Raw genomic sequence first — 11,207 nt, 5'->3', positions numbered from 1 at the left:
CTAGATAATGGAAGATATAAAACTGTTGATTTTAATAACAGTCGGAAGACTACTCAGCGAATATAACAAAAAAAACTATGAATGCATGTGATAAAACTGACCAATCTCCAAAACATTAAAAAAAAATTTCAGCTGAGCCCATACAGTCCAAATAATCATAAAGGATTATAAAATGGTTCTTTTTTAAGCCAAAAAAAAGAAGAAAAAGATGAAGCGTGGACTTTTTATAATTATGTACATGTAAATCCACTAAGAAAACTTAAAAACTCTACAGATGTATATTCATCTAATAAGTTTCAAAATACATGAAGCCCAAACTGATAGAACTAAGAGGAAATAGACAAATCTACAACATTCCTTTCTCAGAATTCCACAGGACGAGTGAACAAAGTGTCAGGAAGAACCCAAGGGCCTGAAACAAGACTATCAGTTGCATCAGGGTCCGCCAGGAAGCAGATGCCATGGCAGGATTCGACACCATTACTTGTAGGAGGGAATATGAGAAAGGGAGATCTGTTCAGAACACGATACTGGAATGAGAGGGAAGAAAGGAAGTCCCAGACTACAATGCAGGCCCAGGAAAGATTCGTGCACACCCATGGGGGTCTTCATGCCTCTTAGGAAAGTCTTGCATGTCCTAAGGCAGGAATGGGCTTTGCTCATTCATAAACTGAAAGCAGAGCATGGGAAGCCTGGACTCAGTAGGAACATGATGGTTGATCCAGAGGGGTTATCCTGGAGTTGTCAACTACACGCCCTGCGAGGGGAGATCTCAGTGATAAATTTGCATGGCTACGAACATCTACTCTTTGCACCATACAGACTTCTAGAAGCTCCCTGTGGCTTCCATGGATCTCACTTCCTAAGGAACATTTAGAAAAGGTGGGGTGGGGGGACGTGGTCGGGTTAGTGGTATGAACTAAACCCCCATTGTTCCAACTGGCATTTCTCTTCAGCCTCTTCCATTATTCTTTCTGTGTTTCCCTAATTTTCCACTACCACCTTGGCTGACCTTGGTGCCTTATCTTCCATTGTGAGCAAAACCTTTAATCCTAAGGCCTTGGCAATTACAACCTTCTTGGGTTAGGGCTGTTTTTACCTCGCTGCAATAATACAAGGGAGTAGCAGGAGGTGTCCAAGTGGATCATCTGGGTTCCACACCTATTTCTCCCCATCCCATTGTGAAAAAAGCAGCTCTACACCTCCTTCTGCTGTCAGGATAGATTATCCCTTTTACAACGACGATTCCCCTTCTCACCTGCTAGTCCCCACACAAAATCTTATTCTTTTCTGTATGTCAAAAGTATTTCCTAACAGGGGTGCCTGGGTGGCTCAGTCAGTTAAGCATCTGCCTTTGGCTCAGGTCATGATCCCAGTGTCCTGGGATTGATTCCCATAAGTATCAGGCTCTCTGCTCTGCAGGGAGCCTCGTTCTCTCCCTGCCTGCTGCTTCTCCCGTTGTGTGCATGCTCTTTCTCTGACAAATAAATAAAATCTTTAAAAAAAAAAAGTATTTCATAACAACTTTTTTTTAAATTTTAAATGGAATAAAGCCCAATTTTTAATGTGAGGAGCTATATAGCTATTAATTTTAATGGAGGAAAATACTGGTATAAATAATGGAATATCTATTGTATTTAATTCAATAATCAAGGCAGAAATGGGTGGCTCAGTCAGTTGAGTGTCTGTATTTGGCTCCAGTCATAATCCCTGGGTCCAGGGATCGAACCCCATAACAGGCTCCCTGCTCAGTGGGGAGTCTGCTTCTCTCTCTACCCCTCCCCTCAATTTGTGCTCTCTCTCTCTCTCTCTCACTTTCTCTTTCTCTCTCCCCTCTGTCAGTAAAATTTTTAAAAAATTTAAGGGAGAAATCAAATACTCACCATCTCTCAATATTAAAAATACAGTCAATCCTTGCACAATGTGGGGGTTGGGGTGCTGATCTCCCACACAAAAATCCACATATAACTTTTGATCCCCCAAAACTTAACTGATAATATACTGTTAATCAGAAGCTTTACTGATAGCATAATTGGTTATCACGTATTTGTATATGTATTATACATACTGTGTTCTTACAATAAAGCTAGAAAAAAGTCAAGAAAATCATTAAGGAAAATACATTTACAGTACTGAATAGAAAAAATCCACATATACGTGGATCCATGCAGTCCAAACCCAAGCTGTTTGACAACCAACAGCATTTATTTTTCTTATATATGTAGAGGCCCACACTTACACTTCTGTTGAGAAACAGAGCACATATGAGGGATCCTCAAAACCCTCAAGAAAAAAAAGCTACAAGTGCCATCTGAGAATTAAACTAGAAAAATCTGCACCTAATGAAGATTAGTCCTCTGGAAGTCCAAAGAACTGCCAAGTCTACAATCAAATGATTCAGAAAGGAAAGCCAAATTAACTATATTTTAACTTTTCTGTAAAGAACCTGTATGAAGAGAAGGCAAATGGTTATCATGGAACCTAGAAAAGGGGGAGGTCACATCTGATGTGTTATATCAGCGTAGAAAGCCCTACCCAATTGCTACAGATGTCTAAATGCTATTGTTTGTTCTATAGTAGGGATGGGGGTTAGACGGTTTCGTATCTTGCTTTAGGCCCATATGTTCACTGAGTCACTTATCCTAGTGCTGTGAAAATACCCACACCAAATAAAAAATACTTCAAAGATTAAGGAGGAGTACCATAATTATCTATTCTTTCTGTAAGAATAAATTATACTTGACAATGAGTAAATCAGATTGAGAGATGTAATTATGGAACTGTAAAAGCAGAATTTAAGAGAATGGGGTAGCTATATACAATGGAACATTACTCAGCCATAAAAAAGAATGAGATCTTGTCACTTGCAACATGGATGGATCTAGAGGGTATAATGCTACGTGCAATCATTCAGCAAGAGGAAGACAAATACCACATGTTTTCACTTCTAACTGGAATTCAAGAAAAAGGGGGGAAAAAAAGAAGGAAACAGACACTTAATATAGAGAATGAGTAGTAGCCAGAGGGGAGGTAGGTGGGGTGGGAAGGGAAATGGGTGAAATATGTTAAGGGGATTAAGAGTACACTTATGATGAGCACTGAGGAATGAACAGACTCACTCAATCATTATATTAGACACCTGAAACTGTATGCTAATTATATCTGAATTAAAATTTTTAATTAGTCCTATGAATCTTTGGGCTACATAATCAGTGAGCTGAGCCTGTCATTTACTTTTTAACGTATACACCAGACTCCTTACTTTTCAAAAATGCTTTTGACTTACATAGGTGCTCTGTATACTGAAACCGAAGATGGGGGAAGACAGGTTCTATTTTGGCATCTCTACAAAATCTGTTTGCACAGAATTTGCATAAAAGCAGCTCTGAAAATAGCAATCTCTTTTGCATAATATACGTGAGGTCAGAAAGAAGACAGTGGGTTCTGGGATGTAAAAGCCGTGCTGAAGACACGGACAAACATGCATGGAGTCGAGGTACACAGACATGTGATTTGCCATCATGGCTTGAATTACTGAGAACTCATCAGTGCTGATGAGGCACGGACTACATTCTGGTGCACTTCAATCAGAACCAGATTATACCATTAGAATTAATGAAGCACTAGAAGACTTTAATGACTAAAAGAGGGTTGGTTTTAAAGTCTTCTATGCACTTTATTCATTTGATAACAATTTGGTTGACAGTGCTATCACCTCTCCTGTAAAACAGGTAAAAAGTTTACTAACGGTTTTAAGTAAATTATATTCAACACACTCCCTGGCACAGTTCTTCAACATTCATTTAATGGTCTAATGCTTTAGCTTATTTAAGATGGATCAATTTGTCTTTTGCCATCCTGTGTATGGGGGGGGGCGGCTAACAGACACTAAACAATTGTTCTCTCTCAGATCCCACATTCTCATTATACTGATGAGATTTTTTTTTTCCTCTTTTAAGCTGCTAGGAACTTTCAAGCCAATAAGGCTCCTATTTTTCATCTTTTCTAGAAATATATTCATCATGAGTATGTGTGGGGGTTTAGTGAAGGATGGGGAAGGGAGTCCAACCACCTCCAAACAGGAAGGCAGTAGGAGATTCAGAAGAATATTACACTGGGAAGGGGAGATGAGTATTTTCCAGGTATCAACGTGTATTTTAGTATGAACCTGAAAAATAATAGAATGAATTATTAGGCAACCACAGGATGGGACATGGCCATATCTCCCAGTACAGGAAAGGGACCAGACATTTTAGATTCTGGATCCAGTTTTGGTAGATTTAATGTTAGTTATGCTCTCCATATATTACTTTTTCCCAAGTGTAAATGACTATTACTGTTCATGAGTACTAGTATGTAATGAGTACTGCCATTGTTAACTATTTGTGAAGATTTAGAGCACAAAATGCTTAATACATGGTGGGTTTTTTAAAATGCTTTGTTCTTCACAAAGAGTGCCTTCTAAATTCAAAATGGTAACTGATTTTTTTATAAGAAAGGGAAATCATATGCAAATAACAACTTGATTCTTAAATTTAAGAACAGCTCCTTAAATAGTAAAAGATGTAAAAATGAGCTTCAAGAGAAGCAAGATGAAAGTACTACTGTTAAAGGTTAAATATCAGTTTTTCTTTTTTAAATTGTAGTAAAACATACATTAAGTTTACCATTTTAAGTATAAAGTGGTGCTAAGCACAATTACAGTGCTCTACAACCATCACCATCATCCTCAATATGTTTTTAAGACAAAGACCCAATACAGGAAAAGTAGCAACACCTGCAGACTGAAGAGTGTACAATCTGTTTTAAAAGAAGCTCCAGGGCACCTGGGTGGCTCAGTGGGTTAAGCCGCTGCCTTCGGCTCAGGTCATGATCTCAGGGTCCTGGGATTGAGTCCCGCATTGGGCTCTCTGCTCAGCAGGGAGCCTGCTTCTCTCTCTCTCTCTCTCTCTCTCTCTCTGCCTGCCTCTCCATCTACTTGTGATTTCTGTCAATAAATAAATAAAATCTTTAAAAAAAAAAAAAAAAAAAAAAAGAAGTTCCACTATCTGGTTTGCTCTCCTGCTCCAAAACACATTGTGTAGGTATCTAAAAGCAACATATACTCAATGCAACTAATGTGCTATTTGAAAGCTTGCTAGTGATTTCCATATTGAGCTGCCTTAGGCACATATGCACATAATTCCAATAAATTCCATTTACTCAGGCCTAAAGTGTTTTTTCTGGGGGGTATGGACTATGCCCAAATTCGTCTTCTTGGAGCTTTCCACCCTAGGTTCACATCTTCCAGAATATATATATAATATCACTTCATACCTTTTCCTGGTCCATAAATATTTCCTAAAATATTTGTGGGACCTCTCTTCCCATGACCAGTTCTTTTCTTAGTATTCAAATTCCATTATCAAACAAAAGGTATATTTAGTTTCAGAGGCAGTGTTCAATTTATCAGTTGCACATAACACCCAGTACTCATCCCACTTATTTTTCTATACCAAACCTTTTGGAGGGCTAGCTTTGTGATTCTCTTAAATTAGTTCATCGTAAGTCATTTATTTTTTACCCAGAGAATCATAGGTAGATTTCTTATGGTGTTACTAAATCTGTACTATATATTTTGGTCACTTAGTTCTGTTCACTTTCATCCTTTACTAAGTATTACCTTAAGTTCTTCTCCTTCCTTCTGTGCACACACCTCATTGACACAAGGCATTTCAGTTTACAGGAGATCATGATTACATCGATTATTTCTTTTTCTATTGATGCCTCCCCATCACCTCCCTCAATCCCCTCTCCAGTTCTCTGCAACACAATCTATTGTGAAGTTTTCTAAAATCTCCCGGGAAGAATGAATTTATCTGTAATCTTTACTACCAATGTAATTCCTTCACTTACTTCTCTCCCAGTGGTTTACCAGTCTGTGTATCTTACCCTCGCAGGTTGTCAGTTGTTGACAGGCAAGGACTCTGTCATTTTTATTAATCTAGCACTTAAGAAGGTACTGGCATACAGGAGATATCAAAAAATGGTTTTTCCTCACCTGCCCCATTTTATAGAATTCCATCTATAACTACAGACCTCCCACTGCTCCCTTTGAAGGGACCATCTAGAGCCCAAATCAGGTAGCATTTCCTCAGACATAAGAGGAGAAGTAGAAGTAAGTACTCCTTTTCAGACAAGAGAGCTTGGAAACCTTACCACTTATATGTAATTTAGGTTTAAGTGTTCATTTGAAGCACTTGACGCTGCCACTAAAAAGCATGATTAGGAGCTCGAACGTGAGAGATACACCAGAAGAGGGTTAGATTAGAGTCAGAGAGCCACATCACTTCTGTGATTAATATTCACAATGGTATTCTTACTCATATTTAAACAAAGAATATGAAAAAGATTTAAGCTTTTTCAGGGGAGAATACAAATGTCATAGTATTCCCATTCCCTATTGTTTAGCGACCTCAAGCAGCTGCGACTAATGGGTCTCTCCTGTTAAACACTTCAGATACTGTTTTTTGTTTCACTTCTGAAATAAGGCAGTACTCCTTATAACTTTGTTACTGAGAAAACCAACACGGCAAATGAAATAAAAACACAGGGCCATCTCCATGTGCATGTCAGGTAATAAAGCTGTCACTAGTAGTGTGGCAATCACTTAAGTTCTCTGACATTTAGTTTACTGATCTGGAAAACAAGAATGTAAGATTTTTAAAAGGTATGTACTTCTAAAGATCTACATATAATTGAAATTCTCATGTGCAGCCTCACAACTCTCATGGATTAAAAAACTCTTTAGACCTTAGTGTGAGCAGGAATCTATCAAAATCCTAAAGGAGAACATAGGCAGTAACCTCTTTGACATTGGCCAACTTCTTTCAAGACATGTCTCCAAAGGCAAAGGAAACAAAAGTGAAAATGAACTTTTCGGACTTCATGAAGATCACAAGCTTCTGCACAGCAGAGGAAACAGTCAACAAAACAAAGAGGCAACCCACGAAATGGGAGAAGATATTCAGGAATGACACTATAGACAAAGGGCTGGTATCCAAGATCTATAAAGAACTTCTCAAAATCAATGCCCCAAAATCAGATAATCACGTCAAAAAGTGGGCAGAAGACATGAACAGACACTTCTCCAGAGAAGACATGCAAATGGCTAAAAGACACATGAATAAATGTTCATCATCATTAGCAATCAGGGAGATTCAAATCAAAACCACATTGAAATATCACCTTACACCACTCAGAATGGCCAAAATTAATAAGACAGTAAACACCAAGTGTTGGAGAGGATGTGGAGAAAGGGGAGCCCTCTTATACTGTTGGTGGGAATGCCACTTTGGAAAAGTGTGGCGGTTCCTCAAAAAATTAAAAATAGAGCTGCCCTATGACCCTGTAATTGCACTATTGGGTATTTATCCCAAAGACACAGATGTAGTGAAAAGAAGGGCCATCTGTACCCCAATGTTCATAGCAGCAATGGCCACAGTCACCAAACTGTGGAAAGAGTGAAATTAAGTCAAGCCGAGAGAGTGAAGTATCATATGATCTCATTTACTTGTGGAGCATAAGGAGTAACACGGAGGATGTTGGAAGAAGGAGAGGAGAAGGGAGATGGGGGAAATCGGAGGGGGAGATGAACCATGAAAGACTGGACTCTGAGAAACAAACTGAGGGTTTTGGATGGGAGGCGGGTGGCGGGTTGGGGAGCCTGGTGGTGGGTATTAATGAGGGCACATATTGCATGGAGCACTGGGTGTGGTACATAAACAATGAATCTTGGAACATTGAAAATTAAAAAACACATCAATTGGCAAAATCTGGTCCCAGCTAACCTTTCTAGATTTGCTATCCTCCATTACAAATACTCTGCAATTAAAGAGCTTGTTTAGAATCTGCTCACCCTAATGTTAAAACTCAGCTAGTGGGCTAGCTCCCTGAGGCTGGGCCTTGGACACTCCTACTCTTGCAGCACCTCATGATCACTCTAGCTAGTCTAGCCAATCACCTCTTAACTTGCGACAATCTAGACAAGAGTGAAGATTCAAAATTCTAATGGGAGTGTTTCCAAATCCAGGTAAGAAGGAATAAGCACACTCCACCCTGTGTCTCCCACTGAATACATCAATAAAACATAACACATAGATCAGCTATTGGAGAACTTGAAAAATAAAAGGCACCAGGCAAATTATGGAAGAAGACCAGAATTCAAAGTACCACTGAACCAGTGTAAGTTTACATTCTGGTTTTTATCCTGGGCATTGTGGATGTTATTTTGTATATACTCTCAATTCTAATCCTTACAGAAAAAAAAATTTTTTTTTTTAGTAGGAAATTAACTTTTTTAGACTTGTGTTACAGGCTTTGTCTCATTTTTTATAGGTGTCCATTCAAATCTCAGTTCATTTCTTTAAGCCTCTGAGTTTGTCTTGTGCATGTGGGGTCAGGAGTTAGCACACCAGTTCACATACAGAAGTAGAAGAATCCTTTTTATGGCTCTCTCCCTTCCACGATTCCCCCTCACTTTAGAGGTGTGGCTGTTACATGCTTTTTCACTCTGGTTCTTCCAGCCAGAAAAATGATGGCAGGATTTCTATTATAGTTTTAGCTGCTCATGCATTTTGTGACTATGACCCACTCTCAGGGCCCACTCTCTCTCTCTTACCCATGTGCTGGTTGCTTCTATGGATTTTGACTCCCCTCCACAAGGGTCTGCATTTACTTACTCTTCAGAGTCCTCACATCGTTGTTTTTTCTATTTTGCTCAAAATTTCTAATTATCAGGATGAGAGACAGTTTACAGAAATCTGCTATCCTCACTATTTTGCTGGAAAATTAAAATGTATTGCCTGGGTAAAAAACTACGGTAATATAATTTAAATCTATATCTGGCAAGAGGCAGTTTCTTAAACGGGGTAGTGTTCACATGAATGTGTTTTATAATTACTCTGTATATTTTTTTTTCCTTTTTTGATGTACAATACACTTGAGAATTTTCTAAAAATGAGGTACTTTGGTCCCTCATAACCAAAACTTAAGCTCCTCACTTAACATTCACCCTGTGGAGGGGCGCCTGAGTGGGTCAGTTGGTTAAGTATCAGACACTCAATTTCAGTTCAGGTCATGATCTCAGGGTTGTAAGACTGAGAGCCACATTGGGCTTCGGGCTGAGTGTGGCATCTGCTTGAGATTCTCCTTCTCCCTCTGCCCATCCCCGTCCCTGTCCCTGTCCCCCTATCCCTCTTGTGTGAGCATGCTCTCTTTAAAAAAAAAAAAAAAAAAATTTACCCTGTGGATAATACTGTTATGACAATAGCATACCTGTAGTATTTCAATAATATATGAATGTCTCAAATTTAATAAAAAGATAATCCCATCAACTGTAAAAGTGAGTACATTCTAAGAAAATAAAGTCTTCATTTCAAAGAGGGTTCAAACAGGCAAACAATCTCCTACAGTACTTCAGTGTAGCAGAGCTCACACCTTTGAATTGATATCTTTATTCAAATCATAACTCTACCTCTAACTAGATGTGTGAACTTGGGTCAGTTACTTCAGCTTTCTGAGCTTGTTTCCTCATTGTAAAATGGACAAAATATAGTATCTACCTCTCAGGATGAAGTGAAGAGTGAAGTAAGCAATTATGAAGAACATTCAGCACACAGTGCTAAGTACCTATAAAATGTTCAGTGAAAGTTAGCTGTTATTAGTAGTGATATTTTCTTCTGAATCCCAAAGGACTTCCATTACTTATTTACTCAATTACTAATCTTCACTTGATATACTTCCACAAAAACAATTTGAGATTATGTTCCTTCACTACCAGGAAATGAACAACTTTGTACAGTTTAAAATTCAACATAATACTAAAAAGACAAGTTTTAGTTGAATGCACCCTCTAGTGGTTTCCATTATGTGCAAGTACTTGCTTCTACAAAAGAAAACCTCTTTATGAAAAGTCCCTAGTTTGCTTAGAACCTGAAGCCAGCTGGTTGAGAACATGCTATGAAGTGGATAATCCTACAACTAGAAAGCTCCCTCTCTTCAAGAGCTGGAGGAATATTTTACAACTCCCCGCCACCATAAAACCTAGAACATTTGTGATATTCACCATAACAAATTCCATTATTTCTACAGCATTGACTTTAATTTACTCCTAAAGGCCACTTCCTAGGTTGCTTTAACAAGCATTGCAGCATATTTATTCTTTGTCTAACAAAAACATACTGAGTACCAATTATGTATACCAGGTAATGGGAATACAATAAACAACTTGTTACACAATTATTATGTAATTACTAATTTGAAAAGTGTTTTGAGTAAAGACTGCCCCAAGTGTACAAGAGGGGATTGGTCTAATTTGGGTGGCAGGGGAGCAGAATAGGAAAGCTTACTTAAAAATAAAATGTAAAAAGACTTTAAGGGTAAATACTTTAGCTGAAAGAAGAAAAAGTGCTGTGCAAAGACAACAGCATATGTAAAGGCCTGAAGATTGCAAGGTACGCACAGCATTTGAGAAATTGAGGAAAGTCCCCCGGTCAGAGAAGGGGACATTGTGTAGGGAGAGACTAGTGAAGTAACTCCAACTTAAGGAGTTTGAAGGTCATCTTAAAAGCAATGGGAGGGGCATTTGGGTAGCTGAGTGCATCAATCATCTGGCTCTTAATTTAGACTGACGCCATGACCTCAGGATCATGAGATTGAGCCCTGCCTGAGGTTCTGTGCTGGGCATGGAGTCTGCTAAAGATCCTCTCTCCCTCTGTTTCTCCCCCAAAGCCCTCTAAAATAAATAAGAGCTCTTAAAAGAGACAGAGAGAGAGAGAGAAGAAAAAAAGCAATGGGAAACTATGGAAGGGATTAAGGCAGAAGAGTAAAAAAAAAAAAAAAAAAAAAAATTTAAGATTTACTTATTGACCTGAGAGGCAGAGTGAGGGAAAGAGAGAGAGCAGGAGCTGAAGGAGAAGAGAGGCAGACAGGGCTCAGGACTGGATCCCAGGGCTCTTGAGATCTTGACCTGAGCAGAAGCCAAGAGTCGGCACTTTACAATGGCACCTACCCAGGCACCCCTGATTTACACCTCCAAAAATTCACTTTGCTAAGAAATGGAAATGGGTGAGGGAGTGGTGTAAAAAGTAGATACCCGCACCAGCTGCCAGTGTTCCAGGGGAGATGGGATGAAACCTGCGACGAGGGAGGTGGCAGTGGAGATAAAG

The sequence above is a fragment of the Mustela putorius genome, unplaced genomic scaffold, assembly GCF_011764305.1.
Source record: "Mustela putorius furo isolate JIRA1106 unplaced genomic scaffold, ASM1176430v1.1 tig00537350_pilon_pilon_pilon, whole genome shotgun sequence".
Lineage (NCBI taxonomy): Eukaryota > Metazoa > Chordata > Mammalia > Carnivora > Mustelidae > Mustela > Mustela putorius.
This window is presented reverse-complemented; position numbering follows the sequence as displayed.